At 43.6% G+C, this 20,140-nt stretch overlaps 1 protein-coding gene across 1 annotated transcript in view; it reads left to right on the top strand.

The window, feature by feature from the left end:
- Positions 1–269: 269 nt before the first annotated feature.
- Positions 270–20,140, top strand: part of LOC144595939 (myosin light chain kinase, smooth muscle-like) — a 237,239-nt gene continuing 217,368 nt past the window's right edge. Inside the window, exons 1-2 of the mRNA XM_078403888.1 lie at positions 270–512; positions 16,069–16,147. The gene's annotated coding sequence lies outside the window, so the exon portion shown is untranslated. The remainder of the gene's footprint in view (positions 513–16,068; positions 16,148–20,140) is intronic.

Genomic DNA, 20,140 nt, shown 5'->3' with positions numbered 1-20,140 from the left:
TTCAATAAGTAACTTTTTTCATATTCCTAAGTTTAATTTTGATTACCAAATAGATAGAGGGTGTATTTATTTATTTTATTTTTTTAATAGAGGGTGTATTCTTTCAATTCATCTCAGAGACGAATCTCCTGGTGTGCCTGACATTTACCTGGGATTGCCCGAGGCAGCAGGACGGCTGAGGTTTCAGAGACAGTGGCGAAGGGGATTAGCCTGAATATTTAGATTGCAGCAGAGTCCCAGCGCTGGCAGTGGGGGGCAGGAGTTCGCGTTCCGTCTGTTTCTGGACACAGCTAACCTGTTCCTACCACCCGCAGCACACAGTCGCACCTTGGTTCCACTGGGGGGATTTCGAGCAGAGTGGCTGTGTGGGCAGGAGGGAGTTACAGTGAGTGGGTCGCCGCTGGCTCTGTGGCCATGCTCAGCGTGTGAGTCTCAGCCGGCGCAGTTCCGCAGAGAGGCGGCGAGCAGAGTCTTTAACTTCCCCGCCCGGGAGGGAGTCTTCTTGCTGAAAGGTCAGTGTTTCTACGGAGCGTTGTGGCAGCACCCGGCAGTCTTGCTGAAAGCTGCCGATTTCTACCAAGGCTCCTTTCTCACGGAAAGCGAAGTTTGCATTTATTTAAGACATCCATGTAAACAATTTTTTTAATTGAAAAAATCTGATTACGTTCAAGGTTTTAACAAACAAAATCTGTGCCATTTTGGGTATTGTGTTTATTGGCATTGGTTTATTATAGTCACGCGAAACGAGATACAATGAAAACAGGAGGCAAGAGGAACTGCAGAGGCTGGAAACAACTGGAAACAGTTTGTCACCAAAAAAAGTGTTTGGTCTCAACTGGAACGTCGCCTGTCCATTATTCCCTGGGGAGATGCTGCCTGACCCGCTGAGTTACTAGTTTTCTGTACAGTGAAAAACATGTTTTGCGTGTTATCCAAGAAAATCACGAGTACAACAGGTAGACCAAAAGAGAAAATAAACAGTGTGTAGAATATACTGTTACAGAGTACAATTTTTTTTAACTGCAAGGGTATCAACCAGGTAGATTGGAAGAATGGGAATTCAATTTTAGCCCACGAGGTCTGTTCAAGAGTCTGATAACAGTAGGGAAGAAGCTTTTCTTGAATCTGGTGGTAAGTGCATTCAAGCTTTGTACCTTCTGTTCCAAGGCAGTGGGGAGTAAAGAGAATGACGGGGTGGAGTGGTCCTTGATTATGTTGGCTGCTTTCCTTTCTCCTTTGCTTGCACTGATGAAAGGAGACAGTCATTATTAAAAGCACATTTGTCAACATTTTGTTGGTGGAGATAAAAGAGCAAAAAAAGTCTTGCATACCATGCCAAGATAATACAGTACACGTGCTTTTTCACCATGTACATCTTTGTATGCTTGCAATGATACGTGGTAGTCAGCAACCTTGATATGTCTGCTGGGCATGTCTTTTGAAACAGTTTTGAATGGAGCATGAAGTAATGTAATACTCCTCTCGCAATAAGTTTTAATTAAAAAAAACAATACATGGAAACATAAACCCTCACTCTTGTTGCTCTGGTGTGTTTACTTCAAGTACCACGTAGAAGTGTGAGCTGGATGAATAAAAATCTCTGATGGAATTTATCCTATTCCCCACGTGTGGAATGACAATATTACATGTGCAGAGGGCGCATTCAGTATTTTTGAGTGGACTGTACAAAGTTCTCTTCCTCTTTCTGTGTTAGTGGTTAATGCCACTTTGGTATTTACAAGTTTAATTAAGACTTTGAACATTGAGCGCCTTCAGCAAGATAATGCATTGTATCGTTAAATGTTGAAGAGAACAAGCTCTCGGTTGCTATCTACATACTAAAACTCTCGTTTGTTATCTTGTTTGTGACTGAACTTCAGCCAAAACGGAACACGATAGCGCGATAATTTTAGGCCCACCTTACTCACCATTGTCACTTTAGTGATAATGCAAGTAGTTTTATTGAAATCGGTGTTATATATTTAAAATTATTTACATTTTAAAGTTTAAAAGGAGGGGAGCAGGAAGGGGGGAGTGGGGGAGAGGGGAGGGGGGGGGGGGGTTGAGGAGAGAGGGGAGAGAGGGTTGAGGAGAGAGGGGAGGGAGGGGACGACAGGGTGCTGCACCAATGCAGGAGAGGTTTGGGCCCAACAGGTCCACATTGTCTAGTAAGCAATTAAAATGGAAAGTTAAGGTGACGGGGTTTTGATTTTTTTTTTCAAATTGTTTGCACTTTTGATCTATTTAAAAAATACTTTTGGCAACTTTATTCCGTTAACCCCTTACTAGCAATCATTTTGAGAGGAAATCATGCAAGGGTTTAATGTTGAGGTTTTATAAAGCGCTGGTCAGACCACTTTTGAAGTATTGTGAGCAGTTCTGAGGAAGGATGTGCTGGCATTGGAGAGGATCCAGGGGAGGTTTATGAAAATGATCCTGGGGATGATTGGGTTAATTTATGAGGAGTGTTTGATAGCTCTGGGCCTGTAATAGCTGGAGTTTAGAAGGATGGGGGGGGATCTCATTGAAGCTTACTGGATAATGAAAGGCTTGGAGAGGGTGGATGTGGAGAGGATATTTCCAGTAATGGGAGAGTCTAGAACCAGAGGGCATCACCTCAGAATAAAAAGTTGTACCTTTAGAATGCGGGTGAGGAGAATTTCTTTAGCCAGAGTGTGGTGAATCTGTGGAATTCATTGCCACAGTCGCCTGTGGAAAGCAAAACATTGGGTATTTTTAAAGCGGAGATTGATAAGTTCTTTATTTAGTAAGGGTGTCATAGCTTCTGGGGAGAAGGCAGAAGAATGAGGTTGAGAGGGAAAAATAGATCATCCATGATTGAATGGGTGACTCGATGGACTGGCCTAATTCTGAAGATAGGCGCAAAATGCTGGAGTAACTTAGCGGGTCATGCAACATCTCTGGCGAAAAGGAATACGTGACATTTCGGGTCAGAACCCTTTCAAATCATATATGTTGATTATTTTAAAATATTGTCTTTTTAACTATCTTTAATATTGTCTTTTTACCATACTAATGTAATTTATTCATCTTATTTACCCTTGGAATATTACTGCTGAGATGACCCGTTGTCTTGTCAAATACATTTAATTGTACAATTGACCCTGTGCCAACCTGCGTATGACAAATAAAAAAATATTATTCTTCAGACTGAAAGATAGAAAAGGCCGGAACAAAACAGATGACTTAGGGAAGGGTGGAGTCTATAATGGTCCATTGTTGGCTGGGGAAGATGTGCTAATTACAGGGATTCAAAGATGCGAACAATGGAATGGTAAAACAATTAGGGTGGGGGGCTAATTCTGCTCATTTGGCTTGTGGTCCTGTGGTCTTAAGTTCTGGAGAGAGGGGCATTGTGCAGTTCCTTGGTCTTTCAATGAACTTCTGAGTAATCCAAGATAGAGTGAACATCTGACGGTGTAACCAGTAGAGTGGATAAGGGAGAACCAGTCGATGTGTTATATCTGGACTTTCAGAAGGCCTTCGACAAGGTCCCACATAGGAGATTGGGGTACAAACTTAAAGCACACGGTAATGGGGGTTCAGTGTTGAGGTGGATAGAGAATTGGTTGGCGGACAGGAAGCAAAGAGTAGGAATAAACGGGTCCTTTTCGGAATGGCAGGCAGTGACTAGTGGGGTACCGCAAGGCTCAGTGCTGGGACCCCAGTTATTTACAATATATATTAATGATTTGGACGAAGGAATTGAATGCAACATCTCTAAGTTTGCGGATGACACGAAGCTGAGTGGCAGTGTTAGCTGCGAGGAGGATGCTAGGAGGCTGCAGAGTGACTTGGATAGATTAGGAGAGTGGGCAAATGCATGGCAGATGCAATATAATGTGGATAAATGTGAGGTTATTCACTTTGGCGGCAAGAACAGGAAAGCAGAGTATTACCTGAATGGTGGCCAATTAGGAAAAGGGGAGATGCAACGTGACCTGGGTGTCATGGTGCACCAGTCATTGAAAGCAAGCGTGCAGGTGCAGCAGGCAGTGAAGAAAGCGAATGGTATGTTAGCATTCATAGCAAGAGGATTTGAGTATAGGAGCAGGGAGGTTCTGCTGCAGTTGTACAGGGCCTTGGTGAGACCGCACCTGGAGTATTGTGTATGGTTTTGGTCTCCTAATCTGAGGAAAGACATTCTAGCCTTAGAGGGAGTACAGAGAAGGTTCACCAGATTGATCCCTGGGATGGCAGGACTTTCATATGAAGAAAGACTGGATAGACTAGGCTTATACTCGCTGGAACTTAGAAGACTGAGGGGGGATCTTATTGAAACATATAAAATTCTTAAGAGGTTGGAGAGGCTAGATGCGGGAAGATTGTTCCCGATGTTGGGGAAGTCCAGAACCAGGGGTCACAGCTTAAGGATAAGGGGGAAGTCTTTTAGGACCGAGATGAGAAAACATTTCTTCACACAGAGAGTGGTGAGTCTGTGGAATTCTCTGCCACAGAAGGTAGTTGAGGCCAGTTCATTAGCTATATTTAAGAGGGAGTTAGGTGTGGCCCTTATGGCTAAAGGGATCAGGGGGTATGGAGAGAAGGCAGGTACAGGTTACTGAGCTGGATGATCAGCTATGATCATATTGAATGGGCTCGATGGGCCGAATGGCCTACTCCAGCACCTATTTTCTATGTTTCCCTACTGAGGGAGAAGGAATTGTCTCTTGGTGGGTTGTCTGACAGAAGGGTTGAGATCATGTGTTTGAGTCAGATCCTTCACTGCACCTTCCTGTGCTCAGTGCATCACTGCAAGATTTATTCTGTTTCACCATTGAGCACACTGTAATCAAATCTTTGCTCTACCTCTCCAACAGAACACGTTCTTTTCTCAATTACAATCAGACATCTCATTCTCGCTGTTGGCATAAATTTGGCAAGTGGCAGGAGAAGGGTAGAGCATTGTTTGTTGATGTACAACTGTGAACAAGAAGTTTTAAAAGTTTCAGTGATTAGATTGTTGTTGCTACATGGTTCCTAACTGTGGAAATGTTGGTTGGTATGGCTAACTAGTTTCCTACATTTTTAAACAAATGACTGGAAGTCAGTTTGGTAACAAAATTGGTGGGTAAAAAATTTGGAGTGCTGGTGTAACTCCAAATCAGGCAGCATTTTGCCTCCAGACCCTTCTTCAGGTTGATTGCAATAGGGGGAAGAAAGCTGGGAAAGAGGAGTGGGACAAAGCCTGGCATTGATAGGTGGATACTGTTGAGAGGCTGTTTTTCAGTGGCAGATTCATGGACAAAGGCCAGAGATGAAAAGGAGATAAGAAGGTGTCAGATAAGGAAATAAAATGTATGAAATGTGAAATCAGAGGGAGGGATATTGGTGGAAGGGGATGGGGGGAAGGGAGAAAAAGAAGAGAGGGCCGTTACCTAAAATTGGAGAATTCAATGTACATACCGTTGGGTTGGAAGCTATCCAAGTGAAATCTAATGTAGCTGTAACTACAGTTTGCGTGTGGCCTCAAAATCATGGAGAGTCACGGGTCACAGATGTCCACGCTGACCAAGATGCCCCATCTACACGAGTCCTACCTGCCCGCATTTGGCCCATATCACTCTAAACCTTTCCTGTCCATGTAACTGTCTATGGACAGGTAATGGAGGCGACCCAATTCAATGTAGGAACGGGAAGGGGAGTTAAAATGGTTAGCCACAGGGAGATCCAGCAGGCCTTGGCAGATGTGGTGGCTCTTTTAACATAATCAATTGTCCTAAGATCTTTGGCCAATAAAAAAATTCCATACACTGCTTTAATTCAAGCTTTTTAATCACTCAATAATCTGTCTCAGTTCAATGGTGCAATCACCAATGGTATATTGAGAATACTTTTCAGTGTAATATCCCAACATAAACTAATAACATGTGGATTGGGCATGGATCTGTTTTGTGTCTAAGAAATCACCTCACTCTTGTTGCTGCCTTATAACACTAGAGACCTGGGTTCGATCATGATTATGGGTGCTGTCTGTATGGATTTTGTATGTTCTTCCTGTGATCTAGTGTGTAGGATGGTGTTAGTATATGGGGTGATCGTCGGTCGGTACGGACTGAACGGTCCTCTCACCAACCAGAGAGTGGTCCTGACCTCCATTCTACCTCATTAGACACCTTCAAACTATCTTTAATTGGACTTTATCGGACTTTATCTTGCACTAAATATTATACCCTTTATCCTGTCTCTGTACATTGAACGGCTTGTTGTCATCATGTATAGTCTTCTTGCTGACTAGATAGTACGCAACAAAAAGCTTTTCACTGTACCTCGGTACACGTGACAATAATAAACTAAACTGGTGGGTCACATCATTGCCCCTGAGTGGCTGTATTGAGAGCACCCTGAATCATTGATAGACAACAAATGCTGGAGTAACACAAAATGCTGGAGTAACTGGAGGGGGGGTCATGCAGCATCTCTGGAGAACATAGATAGGTGACTTTTTGGGTTGGGATGCTTCTTCAGACTCTTGTATCACCTTGAATGTAGATGGTGGGAGATTCAGGTGTACTATTGGGTGTGACAGAACCTCCGTGGTTGCAAGTTAGCCTCAAAGTTTGGAACAGTAATTCTCTGAGAATGGAGATGCAAGGAACCACAGATGTTGGAATGGTCTTTAAATAGCCAACTTTTTGCCTTTTCTTTTCAGACTTGCATGAAAACCAGTTTAGACCTTAGTGATACAGTGTGGAAACAAGCTCTTTAGCCCATTGAGTCTGCACTTTAACCAGCAATCGTCCTGAGCACTAGCACTATCCTACACACCAGGGACAATTAACAATTCACAGAAGCCAATTAACCTACAAACCTGTATGTCTCTGGAGAGTGGGAGTAAACTGGAACACCCGGAGAAAACCCATGCGGTACTCAGCGAAAACCCAAACTAACCCATCCACCATTAAAGCACAGAAGCTTTATATCATCTAGAATCTCCAGCCTAAGAATCATGTCTCCAAGACGTCTTAAATGATCCAACGTGATCTATCTATGTTCTCCAGAGATGCTGCTTGATCCGCTGAGTTACTCCAACACTTTATGTATTTTGTTCTAGAACAGCACTTGCATCGACCTTGAATCACAGTAGATGAAAGGCATGGGGTACAACACCAGCATCACGTGCCACAGCCCAAAAAATTCTCCTTGGTCCCTTAAATCAATATTTGTGACTGCCCGAGGCATGTTTGAATTAATGCTTTCTCTCTGGCACTCGTACATGCAGAGTAATGGCTGAAGAATACCTGTTGCTACCTGTTAATAAGCTCTCTAATAATGAAAGCTACACAATTACAAACAATTACGCCCCAACAAGTTTCCACAGCTCTCTCTCTCGTCAAGGATCATATAACAGTTAAAAACAAGAAGTAATTGAGAAATATAACCCTTAAGCAATGTACCTCCAATAATATTGAATATAGTTCACACTTTATACTTACAAAGCAGAGCAGTCCTTTCACTGGTGTTGTTTATAATTGGAAATTTGTTTTACAAACCATACACAACATGCTTGTGCTCATGGTTGATACGTCCATTTATTCCATAACTGAGCTTGTGTTTACTTATCCAAAAGTATGTGTCCTAATCTGTTTCCTAATGGCCATCAGATACATGAAACACCCGCCTTCACTTTAAATGTTCAGGAATATAATTTGGTGTATCATATTTCCAAATTATAGAACGGTGGGGCACAAGACTAGGCCCTTCGGCCCACATTTCTGCGCCGAGCATACAATATTCTCAATAAATATTTATTTGGAATAAAAGGAACACGTTACTTTGGATAAGAATTTTTAATGTTGTACCAACATTACTGTCCAAATAACCTCACCAGTTTCCAGGACTTTCCAGTCAATAATCAGCATTTATAATCTGCTGACATTAATAAACAAACCTAGTGGGTGTAGGATAGTGTTAATGTACGGGGATCGCTGGGCGGCACGGACTTGGTGGGCCGAAAAGGCCTGTTTCCGGCTGTATATATATGATGATGATGATATGGTGATGATGATTGATTGTTTTTCACTGTATAATGCAAGGAAATGAACAACTTGGCTCAATGCATTTTCTGATGTAATAGCAAGTTAACAGCTTTTGCTTAATACCCACTTCAGTTTGTTATTTAGTTTACAGCTGGATTGCTTTATATTCATGAGCACTCGTACTAAAACTCACTTGCTTACAAATCTGAAGCTCAAATATAAACACAATGTAGTTTTGTGCTCATTGCTGCCTGTTTATATGTTACATAGAGGGTGGTGGGTACATGGAATGAACAGCCAGAGGAGGTAGTTGAGGCAGTTACTGTAACAACATTTAGAAGATGCTTAGACAGGTACATGGATAGGAAAGATTAAGAGAGATATGGGCCGAATGCAGGCAGGTGTGACCAGTGTAGATGGGGCATCTTTGTTGTCATGGGCAAGTTGGGCCGAAGGGCTGTATACCTCAATGACTGTAAATGAACCCTTTCGTTTCTTGTTCACAAATGGCCTTCCTGTTACATTTTTTCAGAAACCCCATTATTTGTTGAAGATTGTGAAATTTTGTTCTGGGTTGTCAGAATTATTTTTGAGCATTATTTGACCAAGAGAATTATTTTGGTGAATCCCTGGAATTCATTGCCACAGATGGTAATGGTGGCCAAGTCTTTGGGGATTTTTAACGCGGAGATTGATAGGTTCTTGATTAGTGCAGGTGGCAAAGGACGGGGAGAAGGCAGGAGAATGGGGTTGAGAGGAAAAGATAGATTAGATAGATAGGGCGGCATGGTGGCGCAGTGGTAGAGTTGCTGCTTTACAGCACTTACAGTGCCGGAGACTCGGGTTCAATCCCAACTACTGGTGCTGTCTGTAGGGAGGTTGTATGTTCTCCCCGTGACCGTGTGGGTTTTCTCCGAGATCTTCGGTTTCCTCCCACACTCCAAAGACGTGTTTGTACAGAGCGTGACGCCAAGACCAACTGTTATCTGCCTGTGAATAATCCATATCCCTCCAGTCCCTGCATACCCATGTGCCGATCCAAAAGTCTCTTAAATGCTATTGCACACTCCACACGCTCCGTCCTTCTGGTGAAGATATCCCCATAGAATTACTTCAGTTTAGAGTCATAGAGTTATACAACGTGGAAACAGGCCCTTTGGCCCAACCTGCCCATGCTGACCAACTCACCCCATCTACACTAGTCCCTATCCCATATCCCCATCCCAACATGTATCCTATCTCATACAGGTGTCAATTAACCTACAAACCTGTACATCTAATCTAAGATTTCATAGGAACCGGAGGGGCTACCTTTTTACACAAATGGTGTTAGGTATATGGAATGAGTTCCCGGAAGAGGTAGTTGAGGCAGATACTATCACAATGTTTAAGAAACATTTAGACAGGTTTTTAAAAAAAGACACAAAGTTCTGGAGTAACTCAGCGAGTCAGGCGACATCTTTGGAGAACATGGATAGGTGACATTCTGGGTCGTGACCCTTCTTCAGAATCTTGCATCTCCTTGAATGTAGATGGTGGGAGATTCAGGTCCACCAATGGCTGTGACAGAACTTCAGTGGTTGATGGTTTGCATCAAAGTTTGGAGACAGTCATTCTCTGAAAATGGAGATGCAGGGAATCTCAGATGTTGGTATATTGAGCAAAATGACAACGTTCTGAAGGAACTCAACGGGTCAGGCAACATTGCCTGAGGGAATGTTGAGGGAACAGACAGGCAATGTTCCTTGGATGCTACGTCTGAGGAAGGGTCCTGCCCCAAGACATCACCTGTCCATTTTCTTCACAGAGGTTGCCTGACCCACTGAGTTCTTCCAGCACTTTGTGTTTTGTGTCATTGTCTGAAACATATGCAGTTTGGACATGGCTTTCTGTTGATCAGCCCACAATTGTACTTGGTCTGATGCATTCTGATCCTGGTTTGGAGGGAAAGTCATGATTAGTTAGTTTAGCTTAGTTTATTGTCGAGTGTACTGAGGTACAGTGAAAAGCTTTGAAGTAACTAATGATGGCCAGGTGGGGTCTGTGCCTTGAGCAATGACATCCTGGAGCGTAGATGATTGACTTCCAACAAACTAATTCTCCCATTATGCTGTGTGGTGCAGCAATGATGAATGACCCTGTTTTGCCAGCATTCCTCGATGCCCCTTTGAATGAAATGGAGCCAGGAACTTTGCCTTCTTTACACTAAACCTGTGGCAGAATGTGACTGGCAAATAGACCCTGGCAAGCAGCAATTGATAGATTCTTGATTAGTATGGGTGTCCGGGGCTATGGGGAGAAGGCAGGAGAATGGGGTTAGGAGGGAGAGATAGATCAACCATGATTGAATGGCGGAATAGACTTGATGGGCCGAATGGCCTAATTCTGCTTCAATCACTTATGACCTTATGACCTGAGCCATACTAGACCCAAAGCACAATAGCACAAAGTGTAGGAGTACCTCAGCGGGTCAGGCAGCATCTCCAGATAATATCGATAGGTGATGTTTTGGATCTAGACTCTCCTTCAGATTTCTGCCTGTGTAGGTGTGAACACTGAATACAATCCAACGGTATGAACACTGAATTTTCCAATTTTTGACGACACTCATTTCCTCCCCACTCCCCACCACCACCACCACTCCAGTGCACTCTCATTTCTACCACTATTCCATTCCTCCCCATCAACTTCTCCCCATATCCCTCCCTCTGACTTTACATTTCACTCCTCTTTTCTCCTTATCTAACCTCCTTTTGTCCTCTTGTCTCCTTTGTGTTTCCCTTTGTTCCCATCCATCTGCCAATCCGTGCCTTACCTCTATCCACCTATCACTTGCCAGGCTTTGTCCTGCCCCCAGCTCTTTCCCAGCTTTATATCCCCTACTACAATCAGTCTGGTAGGGTTGCAACACGAAATGTCGCCTATCCAGGTTCTCCATAGATGCCGCCTGACCTGCTGAGTTACTCCAGCATTTTTTATTCAATGCAAGATTCAGCCATCTGTAATTTCATGTGCCTCTCGATCCAACTGTATATGTTGGGTTTGGGTTGGCCGTATGTCCTAGGGTAAGGTGTGTCTGGCACCCTACCAGCCCTGGTGTATCAGCCCTGCGCAGTCCTGTACCCGGGAAGGATGACCTGTTTAGTACCACAGCATGTATCCTGTTCCAGATCAACATTTGTTGTTTCATAAGCATGTTTAAAATCATCATATGTACTCGATGACCTGCCAGATTGGATGTTGGTCTAGCTTGATGGTCATGATAAGAGTGAGGGATTAGTTTAATTTAGTTTAATTTAGTGTGCAAACAAGCCCTTTGGCCCACCCAGTCCGTGCCAACCAACAATCTCCTGTGCACTAGTTCAATGTTCTGCCAGTTTCATATCCTACACACTAGGGGTAATTTACAGAAGCCCATTAACCCACAAACCTACCAATCTTTGGAATGTGGGAAGAAACTGGAGAAAACCGGACAAAACCCACGCAGTCACAGGGAGAACGTACAAACTCCGTACAGTCAGCACGCGAGGTCAGGATCGAACCTGGGTCTTTGATGCTGGGAGGCTGCAACTTTACCACTATGCCGCCCGATGTATGAGGTTATAATGTCACAAAGCTTCACTGTTCCTAGTTACTGCCCCGGTTTCTTCTTGTATGCCAAGGATTTAGTCAATAATAATAAATCTTATGACGATGACCCCCACCACCCCCATTCTCCTGGCATGATGCGTGGAGTGGGAGGATGCTTCTTCTTGTTGTTTAACACATCTTTGAGATGAACACGACTGAAGGTCAGACCACTGAGCTTAAACACAGTGGGCTAGGTTACAAATGAGCCTTGTACACTGATGGACATACTGCTGTGCACACTTCCTGAGGAAGCCAGCTAATACTTCACCAACATGGCACAACGCCGCAAATACCGCAGAATTGTAGCATGCACTTGTTGCTATTTTGATCCCAGAATTGTCACACTATGGCTGAATTGCTTTCAACCCAGTTTCAAAACCGCATTTCTTTTACATCTTTAGGACAGCACGGTAAGGCAGCGGTAGAGTTGCTCCCTAATTATGCCAGAGACCCGGGTACGATCGTGGCTACAGGTGCAGAGTTTTTAACGTTCTCCCTGTGACCACGTGGGTTTTCTCCAGGTGCTCCGGTTTCCTCCCACCTTTCAAAGATGTGCAGGCTTGTAGGTTAATGGCTTCAGTAAAAATTGTAAATTGTCCCCAGTGTGTAGGATACCCACTCCCTGCTCACAAGGTGCTAATTACAGAAGCTAATTAATCTACAAACCCACACGTTTTTGGCATGTGGGAGGAAACAGGAGCACCCAGGGGAAACCCCTGTGGTCACAGGAAGAACGTGCTAACTCCACACAGACAGTACCCTCGCTCAGGATTCACCCCGGGTCTCTGGCGCTGAGAGTCAGCAGCTCCCTTATCAAATCAGTGCCCCCTTATCAAATCAGTACCCCCTTATCAAATCTTGTTCTAAAATATTTTGCAATCCAAAATTGTTGCTCATGAAAATGAAGTAAGGAAATACTTTGGTATTGGAGAAGTAACACTCGTTGATATGAATGTGAAAAGACCACATGTGCAGTGAAAAATCAACAGACCTATTTTTAATGGGATTGATTTTAGATTGCATTTCATTTTCACGTTGCATATACTTTGTTCTAAGGCATTGTTTTGCAAATTTGTTCAAACTACTGTGGGATACACTTTTGTGCTTTCGATCCACATGGTGTAGGCACATGACATGAAGTGCTGCGTGCATTTGATGTCATTATAACAAGTTGACCTGCGGACAGTCTCTGTTCTACCACCCTAGCAACAAGAACAGCGCAGTCTCTTTAATCCTTCAATGAGCCGAGCACATTCAAACACTCTTAATTTCACAGTTGTAAAAGACCACTTGCATGTATGATATACCCCCTCATTCTTTCACTTGAGTCGCTTGCTGGCAAGGAACAAAACCCGCGGCCAAGTCTGGAAGAAAATGTCCCTCGGTGTTACTGAATTTCACTGAAGTGTGTAATGTCTGTCGACTTTGCCTCTGCCTTCACTTCAGAGAGAAATTGGTGGTAAATCACTCTGATGACATTTAATAAACCTAATCGGGCATTTCAGCATTCAGTGCCGATCCTTAATCATAGAATTTAGCAGCAACATGTGTACATAACTGTCTGTAATGAGGTACTATGAATAGAAAGTTATAATTCATGTGTGGAGGTGACTATTGTGGTCACTCCTAAGGTATTTAATACAACTCTTTTTTTAAACTTTAAATGTAGACGAGTAGTAACTAACTCGTAGAAATTTACAATTTAGTGGTTTTATGAAAGTTGTCCAGACTGTCTAGAATGCAACTAATAATTAGCCTAGTGGTTTAGAAAACTATTTTTGGACAGAAGACTTCATGCCCTTTATTCGTTCCCATTTAAGCAGATTCAGGTATCGTTCTAGAGTTAAATATTGGAGAACCCGGATTCAGTCAAATGGATCGTTTTCATTTCTATGATGTTCATAATCAATTTTGATCAAGTTTTGAGGCAACTCTGCATTATTATTGAAGTAGTGCTTCCTAAAGAAGGGCTGACGTGTGATGTTGATCACACATTTGAATTTCTCAAACCTGTCCGTCCTTTCTTCATAAAGTGTAGAAAAATAGCTGCAGATGCTGGTACAAATCGAAGGTATCACAAAATGCTGGAGTAACTCAGCAGGTCAGGCAGCATCTAGGACAGAGGGAATGGATGACGTTTCGGGTCGAGACCCTTCTTCAGACTGATGTCAGGGGGGCGGGACAAAGAAAGGATATAGGTGGAGACAGGAAGATAGAGGGAGAACTGCGTTTGGTTTCGCCGATGTAGAGAAATTGATGTCTAGAGCAGCGGATACAATGGATGAGGTTGGAGGAGGTGCAGGTGAACCTTTGTCTCACCTGGAAAGACTGTTTGGGTCCTTGGATGGAGTTGAGGGGCAGGTAAAGGGACAGGTGTTGCATCTCCTGTGGTTGCAGGGGAAAGTGCCCGGGGAGGGGTGGTTTGGGTAGGAAGGGACGAGTGGACCAGGGAGTTACGGAGGGAATGGTCCCTGCGGAATGCAGACAGGGGAGGAGATGGGAAGATGTGGCCAGTAGTGGGGTCTCGTTGGAGGTGACGGAAATGTTGGAGGATGATTTGTTAGATACGCTGGCTGATGGGATGGAAGGTGAGGACAAGGGGGATTCTGTCCTTGTTATGAATGGGGGGAGGGGGAGCAAGAGCGGAGCTGCGGGATATAGAGGATGCCCTAGTGAGAGCCTCATCTATAATGGGAGAGGGGAAGCCCCATTTCCTGAAGAATGAGGACATCTCTGATGCCCTAGTGTGGAACACCTCATCCCGGACGCAGATGCGGCGTAGATGGAGGAATTGGGAGTAGGGGATAGACTTTTTGCAGGAGTCAGGGTGGGAAGAAGTGTAGTCAAGATAGCTGTGTGGGTCAGTGGGTTTGTAGCAGATGTCAGTCACTAGTCTGTCTCCTGTGATGGAGATGGTGAGGTCCAGAAACGGTAGGGAGATGTCAGAGATAGTCCAGGTATATTTAAGAGCAGGATGGAAATTGGAAGTGAAGTGTATGAAGTCAGTGAGTTCTGCATGGGTACAAGAAGTATCACCAATGCAGTCGTCAATGTAGCGGAGGTAGAGTTCGGGGATGGGGCCGGTGTACGCCCGGAACAGGGATTGTTCGATGTACCCGACAAAGACGCAAGCATAGCTAGGGCCCATGCGAGTGCCCATAGCTACGCCTCTGGTTTGGAGGAAGTGGGAGGACTCAAAGGAGAAGTTGTTAAGGGGAAGAACCAGCTCTGCTAGGCGGAGGAGAGTGTTAGTAGATGGAAATTGGCTGGTTCACTTTTTTTCTTTGACCATAGTACCAGCCAATCCCCCATACAGCTGCACAAGACTTCCCTGTTTTTACCAAAATGCAAAAAAACTGCCCATGTTGAGAAAAATAGACCCAAAGTGCTGGAGTAACTCAGCGGGTCAGGCAGCATCTCTGGTGAATATGCATGGGTGACGTTTCGGGTCAGATTATTATTCAGACTCATGTTGAGACTTTGTAATAAAAACAAAACATGCTGGTAATGTAAAACAAGTTATTGCCAACCACTCCTTGATTTGCTGCCACTTTAAACATTTTGATCGTTAGCTTTCCCTAGATCTGAGAAAAACTCAGGCACCTGAAACGTTAAGTGTTCCTCTCGCCATTGAATTTGTTTTGAAGGCCGACATTTCATTTACCTTCCTGATTACGTGATATACCCGACCGCTAACTTTGTGTGTAAGTTTTTAAGACATTACATCAGCATTCAATAATCTCGGTCCATTCAAACACTATTCCTCACTCGCACCTATTTCTGCCCCCCACTCCCCTTCCAGCATCACAATTCGATACCCCACAATCTTTTTGTCTCACACCTTCTGTCTTTTCATCTTTGGCTTTTGTCCAACCATTTGGCTATCACCCCCCCTCCCCCCTCCCCCCCTCACCTATATCCACCTATTACTTGCCAGGCTTTGTTCTGCCCCTCGACTCTTTCAGCTTTCTTTCCCATCCACACTCCTGCACCACAATCAGTCTGGAAAAAGGTCCCGACCTGAAATGATACCTGTCCATGTTCTCCAGACATGCTGCCTGACCCGTTGAATTACTCCAGTACCTTCGATATAATGGTCATTTATTCTCTCACCTCAGCTGGTAAAATACCTGACAGGGCTGGCACTAACTAATCTTGGGTTTTGAGCATAACCTTGAAGCAAAGAGCTGGGATATTCCTCCTTTCGTATCGGGCATATTAACTGCAGGTATCCAGTGTAACATAAAGAAGCTAGTCTAAAGCTTCCAGGAGATTGAAGTGGATTTAAGCACCAGATATCCTTACAGGAGCTGATGTAAATAGCCACTTAATCATCTGCACTGCTCACGGCTTGTGCACAGGTTAAGGAAATAGTATTGGCACTTGGCAGCCTGACAACAGCAACTTACCTCCATTTAAATATTTACATTTTTTTCAGCTTCCTATTTATTCTGGTGAGAATCTGTTCAGCTAAGTCCTGGCCCACCCGGAGACTCCAAACACACAGGCATCCCGTGGTAAGTTGGTGCTTTTTCCTTGATTTTCAACCTGATGCCACAGTACTTGCAGCATTGTAAGGAAAAGATAAGCCTCAATTAATTGAGCTTGGATGCAGTTTATGAATCGAAAAGAACAAACCTGTACTGTTTAAGAGGCTGGAGCCAAAGGCAAACATCTTTTGCAAAACAAAACGTGCTGGAGTAACTCAAAAGATCAGGCAGCATCTGAGGATTGAAGGAACAGGTGACATTTCGGGTCGGAACCCTGATTGCAGTAGGGGAAGGAGAAAGCTGGAAAAGAGAAGTGGGGCAGTCCAAAGCGTGGCAAGTAATGGGTTTAGTTTATTTAGTTTCGTTTAGTATTGTCACGTGTACTGAGGTACAGTGAAAAGCATTTTTGCTGTGTGCTATTCAGTTAGCAAAAAAACTATACATGATTACAATCAAGCTGTCCGCAATGTACAGATACAGGATAAAGAGAATAACATTTAGTGCAAGATAAAGTCCAGTAGAGTCCAATTAAAGATGGGTCTTCAATGAGGTGGATGGTAGCTCAGGACCGCGCCATAGCTGGTGAGAGGATGGTTCAGTTGCCTGATAACAGCTGAGTAGAAACTGTCCATGAAGGAGGAGAGCGTTTTCACACTTCTTTTGACTGATGAGAAAGGGAAGAAGAGGGAGTGTGAGATGGGGATGAGCGGCATGGGGTGGGGGATTGGAGGGATTGGAAAATAGGCAGAGCTATTGGCAAAAGGGTATCGGATAAGGAGAGAAGAGGATTGAAATATAGAACCACAGGCAGGGATACAGGTGGAAGGGGACATGTTTGAGGGGAGAAGAGAGAGGGGTGGATAAAAGGGGAACTGAGGGATTGTGGGATGGGAGATGAGTGTTTGAAGGAGGGGAAAGGAGCGGGTTGACTGGGAGGGATGGGAGATAGTGGGGAAAATGTGTGTGCATCAGGGTGGGAGAGGCACAGGAAAGAGAAGTATTATGTGTTATTGGAGATTTTTATACGGTAGAGTTGTAAGTCACACTGAGGAGACGGTGATGCCTTTCACGGGTAGAGCTGAAGCTCAATGTCTTTTCATGATAAAACGCTTCTGGGTGAGAATCATAGAGTCATAAAGTGAGGAAACGGGCACAATTTCGCCACATTGACCAACATGTCCCATCACGAGTCCCACCTGCCTGCGTTTGACCCATATCCCTCTAAACCTGTCCTATCCATGTAACAGTCAAACATTTTCTTAAACGTTGTGTTAGTCCCTGCCTCAACTACCTTCTCCGGCAGCTCATTCCATGCACCCACCACCCTTTGTATAAAATTCTTTTGCAAATCAAAAGTTTTACTTTACGAGCATCAGATATTGCTAGTTGAAATGTGACTAATTGATCCACTTTTCTCTGGATTTTGTATCTTAATGGTGCATAATAGTACGGTTTGTAATGCTGGAAAATACATTAAACAATTTTTAAAAGCTAGCATTCCGAAAGTGGATTATCCAAGATGTTCTTAGACATAAAAACTTGCAGCATCATAGATTGCTAATGTTCCCTTTGAGACTGTTTACATTCTTCACTGCAAAAATCTCTTTCTTGAATGCTCCAATGATTACCCTTTCAGTACAAGTTTAGTTTATTGTCACATGTACTGAAAAGTGAAAAGCTTTTTGTTGCGTGCTATTCAATCAGCGGAAATAATATCCATGATTACAATCAACCTGTTCACAGTGTACAGATACAGGATAAAGGGTGTAATGTTGAGTGCGAGATGAAGCCCAGTAAAGTTTTAGACCCTAGTTGGAGGTCTCCAATGAGATAGATGGTAGCACAGATGGTAGCACAGGATGGTAGCACAGCATCCTATCAGCAACTCTCTAGTTGCTGATAGAATGGTTCAGTTGGGTGATAACAGCTGGGAAGAAACTGTCCCTGAATCTAAAGGTGTGTGTTTTCACACTTCTGTACTCTTGCCTGATGGGAGAGGGGGAAAGAGGTCATAACCGGGGTGAGACTCATTCTTAATTATTCTGGCGGCCTTGCCATGGCAGCATGAATGGAAGATGGAGTCAATGGAAGGGAGGCTGGTTTGTATGATGGTCTGTCCACATTTTTCTACCATTCTGTGCGGTCTTGGATGGAGCTGTTCCCAAACCATACTGTGATGCATCCCGATAAAATGTTTTTTACGATGCACCTGTAGAACTTGGGGAGGGTTGTTGGGAAAGACAACCCTAAGCCTAAGGAAGTAGAGGCGTTGGCATGCTTTCATGCATTTCTTCAAAATGGAGTGGATCACTGATTTCAGTTGCATCTGGACTCTTCTTCATATCGAGTCCACATCACAAGATTAGAAATTGTTCAGCCAGAGCTGAACACACTTCTCGGCATCTGCATACAATGGCTTCTTGCCCTTCTTGCCTTTCTTGTGCGTAGTGGTGGAAACAGGGCCGCGATGTGAACCCTCTTTCCTTGACCCCACAAATTGACTCATTAGATGTTTGTGTCCTGCTCCCATTGTAAATGTTTCATTTCATTATTGATGAGGATATTTCATTTAAATTGTCATGGAAAATTATATGGGACCTTATACAATACAATATACAATACAATACAATATATCTTTATTGTCATTGTACCCAGGGGTACAACGAGATTGGGAATGCGCCTCCCATACGATGCAATAATTTAAGTAATTTAGACAGCAGCAACCCAACGAAACGAAGTGGAATATTAATTAGCTTGCAGTAATCCAATGTAATGAAGCAGATTTTAATTTATTGAGGAAATATCAAGGATTAGAAGGTCTGGGTTTAAGGTGAGAAGGGCAAAGTTTAATGGAGATGTGCAGGGCACATCTTTTACACAGAGAGTGGTGGGTGCCTGGAACGCACTGTCGAGGGTGGTAGTGGAGTTAGATACGACTGTGGCATTGAAGAGGCTTTTAGATAAGTACATGGATATGCAAGGAATGGAGGGATATGGATCTCGTGCTGGCAGAGAAGATTAGTTTAACAAGGCATCATGTTTGGCACGGACATTGTGGGCTGAAGGGCCTGTTCCTCTGCTGTAGATTTTAGAGATGCAGTGCGGAAAAAGGCCCTTCAGCTCACCGCGAGTCCGCGCTGACCAGCGATCATCCCGTACACTCACACTATACGACACAATAGGGACACTTTTTTTTTTGCCAAAGCCGATTAACCTACAAAGCCAAATGTCTTTGGAGTGTGAGGGGGAACCAGAGAAAGCCCATGGGATCACAGGGGGAACATACAAACTCAGTACATGTAATACCCACAGTCAGGATTGAACCCGGGTCCTTGGCACTGTGAGAGAGCAACTCTACCACTGCGCCACCATACTGTACTGTTCTGTGTTCTAGTCAATGACCTGGGTCACAAACATTTTATACGGTGCTATCTTTAGTTAACTATCTTTCACCTGCTGGCTGTTTTTTTTTGTGTTTGTCTCAGCATTTATGGGGTTCTCCACTGTAATTAGTACAATTTGTTCTCTTCCTAGCACGAGAGTATAAAAAAAGTTCAGAATACAGCATATTTTCGCAAACATTTTCTTGCAGTGACAGAAGTATTAATGTTAATAAGTAAACCAACACTAACTAACCACACGTATAAAAAAAAAAGGAAGTAGGAAGTAAAGATGTGAAAGAGTTTTTGAGGTTAACAGGATCATAAACTCTGAGACTTCTTCAGTGGGATTGGAAAGTTGGACTGTGATTAAATGTTGGACTAGGAATTAATATGCACGGAACTATATTTTATTCTGTTTTCTGGTGCCATCAGTATTTGCACTGAAGTCTTGCACCTTTAGAAGCAACAATGTTTTTTCACACACAAGGCAGTGATAAAATGCTAATTTCTACCCCCGATTGTTTGATTGCCAACAAAGCGGAAGGATGTGGAAAGAATCTATCCTTGCAAGCACAGAATGAATCGACAACTTTTATTTTAGATTACAGTACCGGAGGAACATAAATAAACCACAAAA

The sequence above is a fragment of the Rhinoraja longicauda genome, chromosome 8 (genome assembly GCF_053455715.1).
Source record: "Rhinoraja longicauda isolate Sanriku21f chromosome 8, sRhiLon1.1, whole genome shotgun sequence".
NCBI classification, from domain to species: Eukaryota; Metazoa; Chordata; class Chondrichthyes; order Rajiformes; family Arhynchobatidae; genus Rhinoraja; species Rhinoraja longicauda.
The sequence above is the reverse complement of the archived record's forward strand: the minus strand, read 5'-3'. Positions and strand labels throughout refer to the sequence as shown.